General features: G+C 49.8%; 1 long non-coding RNA gene across 1 annotated transcript; it reads right to left on the reverse strand.

The window, feature by feature from the left end:
* Positions 1–1,654: 1,654 nt before the first annotated feature.
* LOC144334472 (uncharacterized) lies at positions 1,655–16,211 on the reverse strand. Its single transcript, XR_013404324.1, has 3 exons — positions 16,098–16,211; positions 15,750–15,848; positions 1,655–2,848 (listed from the first exon to the last, which is right to left on the reverse strand). It is a non-coding gene; the product is annotated as an uncharacterized LOC144334472 (long non-coding RNA).
* Positions 16,212–16,463: the final 252 nt, after the last annotated feature.

A 16,463-nucleotide genomic window follows, 5' to 3' on the forward strand; every position in this document is an offset into this window, starting at 1 on the left:
CGCTTCCCTTCTAAAGGGAACGGTCATTGAGAGGAATCCAGTTATTTAAAACTAAGCCTATTGACCCAGAGCACCTGGTCAGACTATGCCTAAAATAAACCGCTAAGGCAGACAGGATGAAAGGGGCTGCTGTCTGCTGGGAGGGGATCTGAGTGGGCCTGGGGGTATCAGCACAGCTGCTCCGTGCCCCACACGCTGGAAGTAGAGAAGGACCCTCCTCTTTGCATCCACTCCAAGTACCTCTACAACCTGAGTGTAGGAGGTTTTATGCTAGTTACACGCAGTGGGCTTTAAAGAACCACAACATGTGTATTACCTGAAGGGTGAGGTCATTCATTGTGCCGGTGACTACAGTCTGGCTGTCCCTGGGAGGTGACATATATGTGGAAATAAAGGGGTGGTCAGGTGGGGAGAGCAGACCTGAGGACCCCTCTGGCAAAAGGAAGCTTTTTAATGTCATGGTTAAGAGCCTGGCTTTGGAAACAGCAAGAGACGAGTTCTCAGCCCAGCTCTACCAATTGCCAGCTGTGTGCCTGGGAAATGTATGCGTGCCAAGCTGCAGTTTCCTTACCGGTGGAATGGGGACATCCCCAGCATCTGCCTTGGAAAGTCATAGCGAGGATTAACTAAGACAAGCCCCATGGCTGGCACATCGTGAGCACAGGTAACTATCATGAATGGGAATGGCTTTGCTCACAAGGACCTTGACCTGTGGGAGCTGGGAGGAGGGAACTGTGGGATGTTGGGATTATATCGTGCATTCCATGCTGTGACAAGGCCAGAGCCAAGGAGCTGGAAATCCAGGCAAGAGGCTGTAGAAACACGGAAGGTGCACGTTGAGGCTGGAAGGGCCTGGAGAAATGTCTAACAAAAGAAGGACCTGAAAAATAGGCAGGTCAGGCCTGATGCTTTTTGTGTTTCCCATTGATTTTGTTCTTCCTTAGTATCTAGGGAAATATCTTTGAAAATGACAGGTTGGCTCAGATATATCCAGAAGTCTCCTCTTCAACAGGAGTTATATTAGGGGTGGACCATCCAGCAGGCCAGGAAATCCCAAGGGAAAAATGAAACTCTGGGGAAAAGAGTCAGGCGGCGTGTTCTACCCCCACCCACCTTAAACCCTGACAGCCCCCTCTTCAGCTGACATTTTGGAGGGGCTATATTTTATTTTGATAGAAGGGACAGTTCCCAAAATTATCTGGAAAACTTCACACTCACACACAAATATATTCACACCAGAGTGAGAACAAACACAGTTGCCCAGGCAAACATTCATGTGTACAGGTAAACATAAACACTTAATGACAGGCACACCTGTGCTTAAATGTGATTTGAACACGATCCAGAAATTCTGCATTGGCACCTATGCATATGCTCCATGTTTTTTAAGCCTCAAATTTGTGGGATTCTTTTCTAGTAGGAACACACTATCCATTTAAAAGCAGTGATTCATTTTAATATTTTCTTGCATCAGAATGCTGGGTGATGATGTGTCTACATTTTGGCTTTTGTGCTTTTGTTTTTGTTTTTTTAACCAAAGCCAGTTGAAGCAGCTACATGAAGTCACTGGGAGGTGAGCCCTCTCCAATTCAGGTTAATCATGGATATTTAGGGGGTATTATTTTGCCATGTTATATTAAGACTAGAGCCATCATGAGAAACAGCAGATGTTTTTATTGTTTAACTCAAACAATAAGCTTATATATTTTGGATACTTTTCTTCAAAAACAAAGGCATATAATTATTTTAACAAAGGCTTCATATGCCCTCTGGAATTCTTTGACAACTTGAGTATAAATAGGGTGTTCATAAAAGGAATCAATACTGAACCAGGTCAGTGTGAAAAACTTAACTTTTGGTATTATATAGCTAATTCAAGATTGACCTTCTTAGTACTTCCTTATCGGTTGGGGGAGGAAAAAACAAGGATCTCCCTGCTTCCCTCCCTGCAATTTATAATTGATTTTAATATTATAGAAAAGGTCCTCATCTACAAATCAGAAATCCTAGGTTCTTGTGTCATCTCTGTCTCCATAGCCAGCTGTGTGATCTGTGACAAGTCACCTTTGCCTTTCTGGACCTCAGTTTCTTCACCAGTGAGGTGAAAGAGTTGGGCTAGAATGATCACCAAGATCTCTTCCTAAGACCAAACACAAGGTAAATGCAAACAAATATGCACATTCCCCCCTCCCACCCCACATAGGTGTATAGGGTGTACCCACAAATGTGTGCAGGCAGAGAAACAGAAGCTTTTATGCACAGATATTCAGAAACTAATAGGCACAAAAACATTACACAAAATAAACAGTGTTGGCTTCAGATATATCCACATACATCTAAAATTCCATCTTCTTGAGATGGGATGAATCATTACAATTCATAGAGTATGATGCCTATATTTAAAAAAATAGCATGTGTCATTAAACTACCCAGGTTCTCCTTAAACCCAAATTCTGTCTGCTGGGCTCAGAAGATGTCTAGGTATGTTTGCCACTTACTCTCTCATCATTCTGGATGATAATATTATGGCTCTAAGCTCACTGGAGCAAAGGGTCGAAAGCCCTGGGGCTCTGACAGTACCGATGCTGTCTCTGAGGTCCCATTGCCCTTGTTCAGGCTGCTGTCTCAGCAGTGACTTCAGGATGGTTGGTCAGGGGCTGTGGAAGCCCCCAGCAAGGCAGGAGTTCCTGGAAAACTGTACCTCTCTCCCGCTGTTCTTTCTCAGCTCACAACTCTGAAGTCGGTTGAGAAGCCAACCCAGAGAGGGTCCATGAAGTCCGGATTCGATGGAGCTGAAGCTCATTGTCACATTTCTCTCTGGAGAGTGGTGGTGTGGAAGGTATGAAAACTGAGAGAGATAGGGAAAAAAAGAAAGTGCAATGAGTGGAGCTAAATTTGCTGGCTTCCCAAGTCTTCCGGCATTTCTTCTGGCCCATGGGTCACTCACAAATGTGCTTATCACATTTTATGAAAGTGTTTTCTACGCTGGAAAACCTTCACCCTTCTCAAGTACCCAGTGCCCCTTTTTTCACCTGTTTAAGGCTTCCCATTCAGCAGGGCCTGGTCAGGTACCCCCAGTTATCCCTGACCAGGCCTCCTCTGGGCTCCCACTGCCTCAGACATCTACTTGGCCCATGGATCTCATCCCTTTGTCTAGAATTGTGGCTATTTATGCACGTGTCTGACTTGTCTCCTCTTCTAGACACTGGGCTCTGACCCTTTCGATCTGTACATGCAGGCCCTAGCCTGGTGCCTCCTGGCTCTAGGGGAACACTCAGTAAATGTTGATTTAGTGACCAGATGGGCTCATTCTTACAAGGTAGCAGATATCTGATTACAGCCTCACATGCCATGCCTTCCAGAGAGATGTCCTTTAGCTGGGATCAAAGCCTTAAGCTTGAAAGTTTTTTTTGTTTTGTTTTTTGTTTTTGTTTTTGTTTTTGAGATGGAGTTTTGCTCTTGTTGCCCAGGCTGGAGTGCAGTGGCGTGATCTTGGCTCACTGCAACCTCCACCTCCCAGGTTCAAGTGATTTTCCTGCCTCAGCCTTCCCAAGTAGCTGGGATTATAGGCATGCGCCCCTGAGCCTGGCTAATTTTATATTTTTAGTAGAGATAGGGTTTCTCCATGTGGGTCAGGCTGGTCTCGAACTCCTGACCTCAGGTGATCCACCCACCTCGGCCTCCCAAAGTGCTGGGATTACAGGCGTGAGCCACCGCACCCAGCCGAAAGTTCTCGTGCGAGAGTTTCCGGTCTCTAAGAGTGAGCATTTGGCAGGACATTAGACCCCGCAGGAGTGCTGACCCCTAAAACCAAAGAAGTCTCAACAGTTCCTGCTCAGCCTGCATCACTGTGGTCTTCACAGTTGTCATCTTAACCCTGTAGGCAGCGCTTTTAGGTTCCTGAGGCTTTATGTTTTCGTCCATTTCAGATTCTCACCAAAAAGGATCTGGATACATACGCCAGAATTGTTTTGATCATTGTATAGATGAAGAGAGTGAATATCAGAGGAGCCCCAGAAGCAGATTTGGGATGCTTATACCATGACACTTACACAGCTCAAGCTTCAGGTTCCTTTTGGGCCCTAGTAACGTGTTCACATGGTCAGATATGAAAACATTTGTAGAAAGTTTAACTACAGTCAATCACGGCTGCTACCCTTCTCTGCTCTGGCTTCTCGGTGGGTCTGGTGAACATTCTGAGGGGATCTGACTCTGGCTTGGGATTGGTGGGGATGTGTTTATATGGTTGACAGGCCATGCATGTACTTCCAGGGCAGGGAAAGGCTTGCAGGAACTCTCCTACCACCGACTGGGCCAACTCACCGTGCTTTGTGACATGAAGTTGCAGAGCCACAAGTTGTATCACAGTATAACTGTGGCCTCAGGTGCCTGCACCAGAGGTGTGTGTGTAGTGTAGGAAAGACAAAGTTTGAAATGCATGGAGCCAGAAGCCAGCCTGTGTAAAGCTGTGAGCGAAGTAATGTTAAATTTTTTTTTTAAATTTAGAAAGCATTTTTGAGGTGTGTCAGTTAATACAAATATTATGCTATCTGTCTGGATTTCATGATGGCATTTATCAGTTTTCTCAAGATTTGTAACTTGTTGCAATTTCTTTTTATCGTTCTAAATTAATAATCACATTTGATTATTAATATGTTAATAATCATATTTTACCTAATTTTGTATTCGTAATTGTGTATTGTTTTCCTTAGAGAGGTCTAAGCTTCCAGCCCTCAATGGTCTAAGCTTCCAGCCCTGCAAAACCTGAATCCATCCCAGGAGCTTTCCTTGGGTCACACTGTGGCCAGGGACTAGGTTCTTTGGATTCTAGCCAGGGCTCCCCCCTTGCCTCAGAGGTCTTGAGTCTGTATGTCAATCATGTGTTTGTACAGTGCTGTTCACACAGAAGCCCCCTTGCAGAGGTTTTCCTCCCCAGAGAAGAGAAAGTCAAGGCCCAGGCCCATGGTGGTGACCTTGACTTAGATGATGAAAGTTCTCTTCCTAGAAAGTCTGGCCATTTCACCACGGGCTGGACTTGCCAGTCCATGCGCTGGAGGATCTCGGGACGGGAGACACCTTGGTGCTGTCCTAATGCCTTCCACGTTCTCTCTGCAGGGCAGCATCCCTCCTGTCGCTGTGACTGGCCACCAGCGTTGTGGACCGAGACCCTCCTCAAAGTCCAGGAGTTGCTACAAAACGCTAGCAAGCCCTCCAGCCACTCTGAGCAGGAGAAATGTGCTGCCCAGAAATTCCACCTGCTGGAGGCCAAAGCCACGGCTCCCAGGGTGCCCCAGTGGTGAGCGGGCTGCAGTTTGGGACAGGGAGGCTGAATAAAGATGTTGTCTGGAGACCATGGGGAATGTTGGCTCCTCTGTCACAGAATCTGAGAGGGGGCAGTGCCTTAGAGCTCACCTCACCTGGCACCATCTCACACCCACTGGCTTTCTACACTGACCCAACAGGTATCAACTCAGTCTCTCAAATGCTGCCAGGGACAAGGGGCTTGCTCCCCACACAGACATTTATCTAATTTCATTGCCCACAGTCATGCACACATGCTTTTCTTTATCAAGCCCAAATCTGCCTTAGCTCTCTGCAGTTCAAAGGATGTGCCCAATCTCAACCAAATGGCAGCTATTCAAATATTCGAGAACTGCTACCGCAGGCCCCCACACCTTCCTTTTGCCAGGCTGCATATCTTTTTTCTTTTCTGACTAAATTTATAGACCTTTCCCTGTTCTGGTTTCCTTCTTTGCTTATATTCAACTTTAGCAATATCTCATCTGGGCATGGTGGCTCACGCCTGTAACCCCAGCGCTTTGAGAGGCTGAGGTGGGAGGGTCACTTGAGCCCAGGAATTCAAGACCAGCCTGGACGATATAGAGAGACCCATCTCTACAAAAAACTTTAAAAATAGCCAGGCATGGTGGCGCATGCCTGTAGTTCTAGCTACTCAGGAGGCTGAGGTGGGAGGATCGCCTGAGGTTGGAAAGCTGAGGATGTTAGTGAGCTGTGATTGTACCACTGTATTCCAGACTGGGTGACAGACTCTGTCTCATAAAATTAAAAAATAAAAATCTCTCTTAAAACTGAATAGACTCATGCATCCAGATGAGGTCTGAGCAGCTCCAGTCCAGCAACATCACCCCCTCAATAGGTAGCTGATCTTCTCTTACTGTTGTCCAATGTTTTGTTGGCTTTCCTGGGCTGACATGCCAATCACTCTGGACCACTATCCCATGAACTTCTACTGAACTGGCCTCCTCGGCCTGTAATCCTGATGTGGATGATTTGAGAGAAAACATGATCCCATTCATCATTTGGTGAAAGTTGGGAAATGAGGTGTTGCCTGGGTCGAATGGTACTTACTTACACAATGGGGGGCTCAGAATGTCATCTAAGGTCCTAGTCCAGCCCCAGTGAGGGTGGCAGAGCTCAGCTAAGAATGCAGCAATAAGGTTCCTATTCAGGCCACAATGACATTGAAACCTAGCATCTTTACCAAACTTGACCTTATTTTTAATAAACCCAGCTGAAAACAAAGAAAAGATCTAATATAGCATTTCACAAGTGTTTCACAAGAAGGTAACAGGTGAGGTGCAGAAAGTGATCTATGCTCAAATAGGTTTGGAAAAGACTGGAATAAGCAAAGGTAAATAGGTTTTTGTGGGAGTTGTTTTTGTTTTTGTTTTTTACCAGGCTTTAACACACTGGTGGGCATCGTCAATCTCCAAGTGGTACAGTGTGAGGTTTTTGGGGATCTATTTCCCGCTTCTCCCGGTTAAAAACTCTGTTCTTTCACCGTTTCTGGTCCACACTTGGCCTGGAGGAAGTACATTTTATTGGTTTACTCATTGTTTTGGCAAGTCTGTGCCCAGTCCCCGTGCAAGGAGTTCCCTGATCCCTGGAAAGTCTAGCACAGAGTCCCTGCCCTCACGGAGCTTGCATTCCAGTGGAGAAGAAGATGTTTAAAGAGCAACATAGGGAGGCCTACATGCTCAGAGTTGGCAGGTCAGAGTGTGAAGGGACCTGGGGAGCATCTCCTGCAAGTTCCTTGTTCTTCCCAGGAGGAAACAGTGGCTGGCAGGTGAAGGGCATCCCAGGTCACATGGCAGAGTCAGGGCTTAGGTCCAGGGCTCCTGACTGCCTGACCTGTGCTCAGCTTTGTGGTGTTTACCTCCCTCCCAGGCCCTGTTGCCCTCAGTCTCTCGCCCACCTTGTTCATCACTCCATCCTCAGCACCCAACGCAGGTCTTTGATGACTGTTTGTTGAATGAAGCTATGATGATGTGGCTGGGTTAGATGATCTTTATAGTCTCACCTACAGCAGGGGTTCGATGAGTCTGTGAAGAGAGCTGCTTAAGCTCAGAGAAAGGAGTGGTCAACAAAAACCAAGGGAGGATGTGAGTTGGGCTTGAACAATGGGAAAGATGTGCAGAGAGGCAGGGAAAAGGCCTCCCTGCGGGGTCTCAGGAAAGCTTGACTCTGCGGTGTGTGTCTACCCATCTGAGACACCCACACACCCGGCACACGGCAGTTCAGAGTTGTGTCCTCAAAGACTCATCGATCCAAACTCTAAGCTGAACTGGCTGGCCAACTGTTTGTCTGTATCAGCCAAAGTATCTTCTTCTTTTGGCAAATTATAACCAGAGCCCTGGATTCCTACTAATGACAGTGATTATAATTGAGTGCTTGCTGTGGGCCCAGCACTATGCTAATTCCTCCAGATGCATAATCTCAAAACAACCCTGTAAGACTGGTATGATTGTTATCAACCCCATTTTACAGACAATGAAACTGAGACATAGAGAAATTAACTAAGTTCTCCAATTCACGCAGTCAGATGCTCAAGGCAGTCTAATTCTGTGTATTCACATTGATGGTGGTAGTAGTGTTTCTGCTGTTACATTTTTTAAAAGTTTGAATGTGGAAAATTTCAAGTATATACAAAAGTGGGGAGAATTGTAAAACGAATCACTATGCACTCACTTCCCAGATGCTACAATAGTTGACTCATGGCCAGTTTTTTGTTTCATCCATGCTCCCCTCCCATCACCATGAATTTTTCTGAAGCAAATTTCATGTTATATAATTTCATCCATTGATCATTTTGTGTGCATCTCTCAAGGATGAGGCCAAGTCCTCATTCTCAATCACAATACTTTTTGCCTCCTGACTGAGAAGTTCCTTGACCAGGGGCACCCGCTTCCCCCAAGCCACATGCCAGATTTCAGGCTAGCCACTGCCCCACACAGTGGGCATAGAGGCAACAGGCCCAGGGGATAGGCTGTCCCCAGCTCCTCACCATGCAGCCTGAGCAAATGGCATCTCTCTGCCTCCTCAGAGTGAATTTTTATCGCGGAAGCCCCTGCCATCGGTCTAGTTGCTCTGCAGATGGGGAAGTGGATGTGGTGGCTGCTTGGTGGGGTTGTTGACACAAGGATGAGTCTTTCTTGACCAGGTCTGTCCTAGGCTCCAACCCTGGCCTTGCCCCTAATCTCAGTGCCTACTTCAGAATGATTTGTGGGGTGGGAGGTCTCCTCTGCCTGGGAGGGGATGACTCCCTACTCCGCCTGGCCTAAGAGCAAGAAGTAGGGATGAGATGGAGCCAAGAACCTGGAGTCAGAGATTCACTGCACTTCTCATGAGCTGGGAGGACCAAGTCTCACCTTTTTGATCTGTGGAAGTGGGAACAGAACACCGACCCTGCAGCATGGCTGTGAATGTCTAAGGAGATGGGCAAGTTGTCTCCGGGGAGTTGTTTAGCTAGAGGAGGACACAGTACCTGCCATGGCCAGCAGGTGTCGCCCAAAGACGGAGTACGAGAAACCTTTGGGCGGGACGGGGGCTCCTCCATGGAGATTATCTTTCAATATTAAATACAGCTGGACTTGGAAGAAGTGGAAGAAAATTCAGCCTGAAGGGTTTCTCCTTTGAAAACTCAGTCTGGTTCTGGCTTTCATTGGAGTTAAAAAAAGTGGAGCTTTGCAGTTTTCTTTTCCTTTTTTTTTTTTTTTTTTTTTTGGATTGCTCCCTCTGTCACCCAGGCTAGAGTGCAAAAGTGTGGTCTCGGCTCACTGTGATCTCTGCCTCCCGGGTTCAAATGATTCTCCCGCCTCAGCCTCCCGAGTAGCTAGCTGGGACTCCAGGTGCATGCCACCACACCCAGCTAATTTTTGCATTTTTAGTAGAGATGGGGTTTCTCTCTGCTGGCCAGGCTGGTCCTGAACTCCTGTCCTCGTGATTTGCCCGCCTAGGCCTCCCAAAGTGGTGGGATTACAGGTGTGAGCCACCACGCCCGGCCTGCAGTTTTCAAAGTATGCTCACATGAAGATCCCACAGCAAGACAGGCATCAATATCCCCATGTTACAGATGAGGAAATTGAGGCTTCAGATAGCAAGTGACTTGCTGATAATTATGCAGGCACTAAATGACAGAACCACTAAGTGACAAAATATAGAATTAGAAGGCCTTCAGACTCTATATTCTGGGCAATCTGCCGACACGTTCCTATGGGTCAAACCCTTAGGAGGAGTCCTGAGACTGTGGCTGGGCAGTCCCTGCCCCTCTCGAAAAGTTAATAGGCGCATGCCCGAAGCCCCTGGCATGGGACATGCTATCCGTTGACAGCATTTACCATCTCTGGGTCTCAGTGGCTCCGAAACCACACAGCTACACATGCACACAGGCACAGGTGAGGAGGAGAGAGAGATCCCAGGCTACAGAATCTTGGATCTGTTTTTTCTATTTCCCAGTATTTGGATGTAAGAAGCTTAGCATAGGTCTGGGGGCTGGCATTTGGGAAATCTTGGACTAGAAGATAAACTAGAAGGTTTATGTTCTGTAGTTTCATAAACACTATCCACTTAAGCTTGTCAAAAACACTAATAAAGTGTCTGGCATATACTTAATAGTCAACAAAAATTTGCTTAATAATAAATGGCTGAAAAACACGCAATCACCCAGCCCAGCAGAAGCCTTGGTGAACATTGCTTCGTCCCTCACCCATTTTACATGTTCATAACACTTTGTGGCGTACATATCTCGTTTACACACATGATCTCATTCAGTCTCTTTAATGAGTTGGATATCACAAACCCCATCTCACAGATGAGAAAACTGAGGCTCCAAGACACTAAAGGACTTCCCTAGGGCTGCCCAGCTGGTCAGTGACCGAGCCAAGCTCACGGCCACGCCTGTCTATCCTGCTCCAGCAGCTCTGCCACTGCCCCGCCCCTGCTTCATATCATTTCCACTGCGAAGTTTGAGAGGAGGAAAAATCCTTCCAGAGAGAATGAATCTTCCACATCTGTTGGGGATGCCTCAGATTCAGGAGAGGCGACCTTGGAAGCTTGCCCTGAGACCCCGGACTCAGGAGAAGTCTTGGGACAGGTCCTGGGAAGCCAGCTGCCGCGTCTGCACTCCTGGAAAGTGCAGTGTGGGAAGGGTGGGAGCTATGGGAAGGCGGGGGAAGGGCGTGGCTCTGATGGCTGGAGAGGACATCCCGCCTCTCTGGCCCACTGCTGGATGTGACTCTTCGGTCCTCCGCGGAAGGAAGCTCCAGGCCTCCACACAGGGAACCTGGTGTCTGCCTCCCCCTAGTGCCACAGGACGGGATGGTGGCGCGGCAGGCTGCTGTGCAGTGCAACATAGACAGCGGCCAAATTCTCCACTACACAGGTCCTGCCCTTCACCCCAGTCATGTCTCGCAGTGAAGCCGGAGGCTGGGCTCACTCCCTGCCCCAGCCTGTGTCCTTGCCAGCCTCTAAGAACTACTGGAGGAGATGAATGGTGTCCTCCAAAACAGACCTCTGATTCTCAGCTGAGGAGGCCGAATCGCTGCACAGGGCTCCAGATGCCAGGTCCACCCACGCACCCTCCTGGGTTGCCCTGCTTCTCCCCAGTTCCAGCACAACTAGCAACGCACACACTCTCTCACACGCATTCACATACACACTCACACATACACACTCACACACTCACACACACACACATTCATATACACATAGTCACACACACACATTCACACACACATTCACATATACACCCACACTTACATTCACATGCACACTTACACATTCACACGTTCACACACTCACACACACATTCACATTCAGTCACACACACACATTGACATACACACATTCACACACGCACATTCACATACACACATTCACACACATTCACTCACACTCACATTCACACACACATTCACACACTCTCATGCACACACATTCACATACACACACATATTCACACACGCAATTGCACACACAATCACACAAGTAACACATTCATGCACACTCATACACATGCACACACTCATGGATGCACAATCTCATACACTCATCCACACACAATCACACATTCACACACACATTCACATACACACATACACACACATTCACACACGCAATTGCACACACAATCACACAAGTAACACATTCATGCACACTCATACACATGCACACACTCATGGATGCACAATCTCATACACTCATCCACACACAATCACACACACATTCACACACACATTCACATACACATACACACACATTCACATACACATTCACACTCATTCACATACACACACATTCACACTCACATTCACACACACACTCACACACACATTCACATACACATATTCACACACGCACATTCACACACATTCACACACACACATTCACACACACACATTCACATACACACATTCACATTCACATACACATTCACACACATTCACATACACACACATTCACATTCACACACGTTCACATACACTCGCACACATTCACATATACATATTCACACACACATTCCCATATACACCCACACTCACATTCACATACACACATTCACACACACATTCACACACAGTCACACATTAACACACATTCACATACACACACACGTTCACACACACATTCACACACTCATGCACACACATTCACATATACACATACACACACGCAATTGCACACTCACACAATCAACACACATTCACACACTCATATACACGTGCACACACTCATCCACACACAATCTCTCACACACACACACATACATTCACACTTCGTATTTCCTAGTATTTGGATGTAAGACGTTTAGCTCACATACACACACATTCACACTCACAGAACTCACATATACTCACACACAATCTCACACTCACGTACACACACACACACACACACACAAAGGAGAAACCTATAATCAAGAAACTTTTTTCACAAACTATCCCTGCTTTGGGTATGGTAGTCATAGACCACCCTCCGCTGACTTTGAAGTGAGGACTCCACGGCTGAGCTGGCAGAAGGCCCAGGAGGCGGGGCAACCCTAAGGCTGGGCCAGCCAAGTCTACGCTGTGGCCCACGTGGTGCCCGGGAGTGCGTGGGGCTGTGACCCATGGCTGCACCAGCCTCTCCCTAGACCTGGCCAGTCTGAGGGCGGACTCAGGGGCCTTTGTCCTCCCTGAACAATTTGTCCTGAGAAGCAAGCACGGGACGGAGCTTTCTCAAACGCGGAAGCATTGAAGGAAGGGGCAGTGATACCTGGCCGGGCACAGGAAAAGCCGCAGCGTCGCCTTAACGCTAAAAAGAGCCTCAGAGGTAATCGACCTCACGCAAAGAATGTCCACAGGCTAAAGATAGTTTCTCCATTTAGGGAAACTGAGTCTCCAAGGGAGCTTGCACATGCATAGTTCATTATTGGCTAAGCCAGGGCTCAAACCCAGGTCTGCTGATTCCAAAGCCTGTGACCTTAACTGTGAGGCCAAGGAAGAAGGGATCATGCACACCTCAGACCACCCCAGCTGCCTACCCTGGCCCAACAACTTCCTTGCTCCTGGGGGCATGGAGCAGGGGCAGGGGCGGCCCACCTGCTGGGTAATCAATCACTCCTTCATTCCTCTAGGCCACCAGTCACATGTGCACTCAATGAACATGTATGGAGGGTGCACTAGGTGCCCAAAGGGGGGCGAGGTACTGGGATCAGTGGGTGAACTTTCAGATGCAATCCCTGCCCTCATGTAGCTTATAAGCAGTGGGGCCTTAGATGTGAAGGCAAGCTCAGAATTCACGGGATTCGGGGTCCCCTGGCAGGTGCCCAGGGTGCTAGAGAGAGCAGGTCAGGAACACTCTCGGAACAGCAGAGGCCCAGCCTGGCCCGTCTCACTCCTGCCCCCTGGGGCGGGTGTCTGCGGCCTCCAGGCTACTCCTGGATGATTTTATCGGCTGTGTTGGGAGCATATGGTCCTCGGACATAAGGCCTGAAGTAGTATTTACTGCAGAGCAGAGGACACCGGGCTCCTGTGTGGGCTGGGTTTGGCACGCACTCGGTTACTGATTGATGGGCCATTCAGGAAACAGAGACCACAAGAGAATTCAGCGTGCTCCTGGCTCGGGGCCAAGCCAGCCTCATCTCCTTTGCTTTGTCAAGTGTGTCTTTTTGTCTGCCTTCATCACTTGCTGGGCGCCTCTGTGTTCACTGACAGGAGGACGCCAAGCATGTATTTGCAGGGACTGTGGGGGTGTACCCAGCTTTTCTCTAAGAACAGCTATCCAAGGGGCGGGAGGGAACAACGGGGTCAGCCACAGCTCTCCCCTTACCCCTTCCCCTGAAAAGTTACAGCTCCTTGACGTGTGAGCTGAAGCTTGGGACTTTTGTCTTGTGTCTGTTTTTTCCAAAGCCAAGTCCAGAGACAGACCAGGGCCTTCCCAAGGTCACACAGCAGGCCAAGAGCAGAGCTGGCAGTGAAGCCAATTTTCCATCTTCCACAGTGTGGTCTGCGCAGAGCTGCAGGCAGGGCTTCCGGGGCCACAAAGTGCTTCCCCAGCTCAGGACGTTCCCCTCTTCTCCCCTCCCTGCTGCCCTGCTCACCGGGGGGAATTCCTCTCAGTGACACCAAAGAAGCCCTTTGGGGAAGTGACAGTGAGCATTTCTTGAAAAGGGAACCAAGTTTAGACATCTAGAGACAGTAGCAGCCATGGTGACTGGAGGCCTTCTGGGGCTGAGGAACTTCGGGGTGTCACTCAGGGTGACAGCAGGTAGCCCAGCAAGCCCATAGGAGCGGGACAGGCCAGGCTGGGCCTCCACTGTTTCAGGACTGTTCCTGACCTGGTCTCACCTGCACCCTGTGAAGGGAAGCTCAGAATTCAGGGAGATTCGGGGTCCCCTGGTGGGTGCCCTGCCCTGGTCCCCTGCCCTGCCAGAGGACCCCGAACCTCCCTGAATTCTGAGCTTCCCTTCACATCTGAGGCCCCATGCCTACAAACTGAAAATCAAATCTGCCAAAACAGGGCTTGGGGAGCTGCCACTCCTGAACACAGCTCGTCCCAGTCCATTCTAGACATGAGGTCCATCCACGCCTGCGGGAGACCCCTCCCTCGGCCTCCTAAGGCCACCTTCTTTGCCCCTCCAGTGTCAGGTTGACGCTCTGGGAATGAAGGTTCGAAGTTGTAAACCGGATTTCTTCCCAAGTCCTCAATCACTCAACGGCAAACTATGAAGTGTCTGCAGCCTGTGGCTCCTCCTGCAGCCAGACCTGGGAGCGGGCATTGAGTCTGAGCCCCGGGTTTCTTCCAAGGCTAGGACACTCGGGCCCCTCTGCGGCTCTCCCAGGGCAGCCCTGGGCTCAACACTGCCCTCCCCATGTCCCGGAAGGAGGCTGCTGTGGCCCTAGCTCTGAGGCCCAGGCCCAATCCATCTTCCCAGCCAGTGACTCGCTCTGACAACAGGGCCGAGCTGCCGTGGCATTTGCCTCTGATCTCCGCTGCCCAGGCATTTGTCAGGCAGCCTGCGAGGAATGAAGAATGGGCGCTTGGTGAGGCACAGATTACCCGCCCCAGAGGCCCTTGCTGAATTGCAGTTCAGAGCTCAGCTGCCTGGGGCCACGGATCAACAGGGAGGCGACTAACCTTCCCCGCAGCAGCCCCTGCCGTGCGGAGCAGAGGGAGGGTTGAAGCCGGGAGAGCCTGGGAGGAGACTCTACACCACCCCCTGCCCTGCGCCTTTCTTCACACAACACCCCTCACTCCCTCCACTCCCAGCCCTGTCTGTCTAGGCAGCGCACTTCCTTCACCAGAGGCAGCACCAGGGGAGACGCTCCGTTCTTTGGAGCACCCCTTCCTTGCTCCCTGTACAAGAGAGAGTTCAGAATTGCTGGGGCGGGGTGGAGATTTCCCCTGATGTCCCAAAGCATTTAGAAAAACTGGAGGCCTATGCCAGGGGCACCCTCACCCTGGACAGGAGATCAGCCTGTAGGAGCTAGAGACTGGCCTATCTGAGGCTCTACTTCCTCTGATGGGGAAGTCCAGGCCACCCCGTCAGGGAGGGCCTGCCAGAACCCAGCAGAAGCCCTTCTGCCCCCATGCCCACAGGGCTCTTTCTCTGGAGCTGTGCAGAGGCTGGGTGGGTTTGGGCGGTGGACGCTTTAGCGAGGGATAGGGGTGGGACTGGCTGCTGGCTCACAGGCTAATTCTCCTGGCCCTCCCTGGGCTTCCTGCCCAGCTCTTCCTGTTCATGGGTACTGTGAGGAAGGCCAGGACTCAGCGGACTTAGCAGAGACCCTGCAACCCCATTGCCCAAGGCCAGCACCTCTGGGCCTGGGGGCTCTGGAACTGCTCTCCCAGGGGCTGGCGGGGCAGAGCTACCTGTCCTCTCCCCAGAACGTGAAACAAGTCCAGTTTCCCTTGGGCCCTCACCTGCTCCACCTCCTGCGTTCCCCTCACCCTCGCCTGGCCATGCTCACCTACTAAGCCGTGACTGTCACCTTTTGCTCCACTTCGAGTTCACCTGGGGAGGCAGAACCACCACCGACGTCCCATCAGTTGAATCAGACTCACTGCAGCTGGGGTGAGAAGAGCTACTCAGGCAAAGCCTCTTTCCCCTCCCTCCCCACAAACGTCCCTGCTTGACTTCTCTGCCCCTCCCCATGTCCTACTGTCGTTGATTTACTCAGACTACAGGGTTAGAGGCTCGCCGTTCCCCAGGCTTTGGGGAAGATATGTAGATCACGCGGGGTCTCTGCCTCTGAGAAGGAATGAGCACTTAAGACTCCACAGCCAAGAATTACCCCAGAGTAGGGCAAGTGCTGTACCTGGGGGGGTGAACAAGCGGAATGAGAAGAGCTGAGGGCTTTCCTAGGAAATCAGGCCACCAGACGGGCCATTCAGGAGCCCCTCCTCCCGGCAAAGGCCCTTGGAAAGGTTGAATTGAAAACACGCAATTGGAGGGGATTCGGCGCAAGCCACATGCTCCCTCTGGTGGTCAGAAAGGGAATTGCGCCCTCAGACGGAGGCTGTCGTGGTCGGAGTTGTGTGATTAAGAGTAATTCACCCAGTCATTTCCCAGGCTTGGTACATCTTTGTGACTCAATGCAGGTCTGAATTGTGGAAAATCCCAAAGTGAAGCGAAAGTTCAGTAACTGCCAGCCCACGTGACCTTTCTGGAGAGGGAAGGGAAA

This window comes from Macaca mulatta, chromosome 14 (genome assembly GCF_049350105.2).
Source record: "Macaca mulatta isolate MMU2019108-1 chromosome 14, T2T-MMU8v2.0, whole genome shotgun sequence".
NCBI lineage: Eukaryota > Metazoa > Chordata > Mammalia > Primates > Cercopithecidae > Macaca > Macaca mulatta.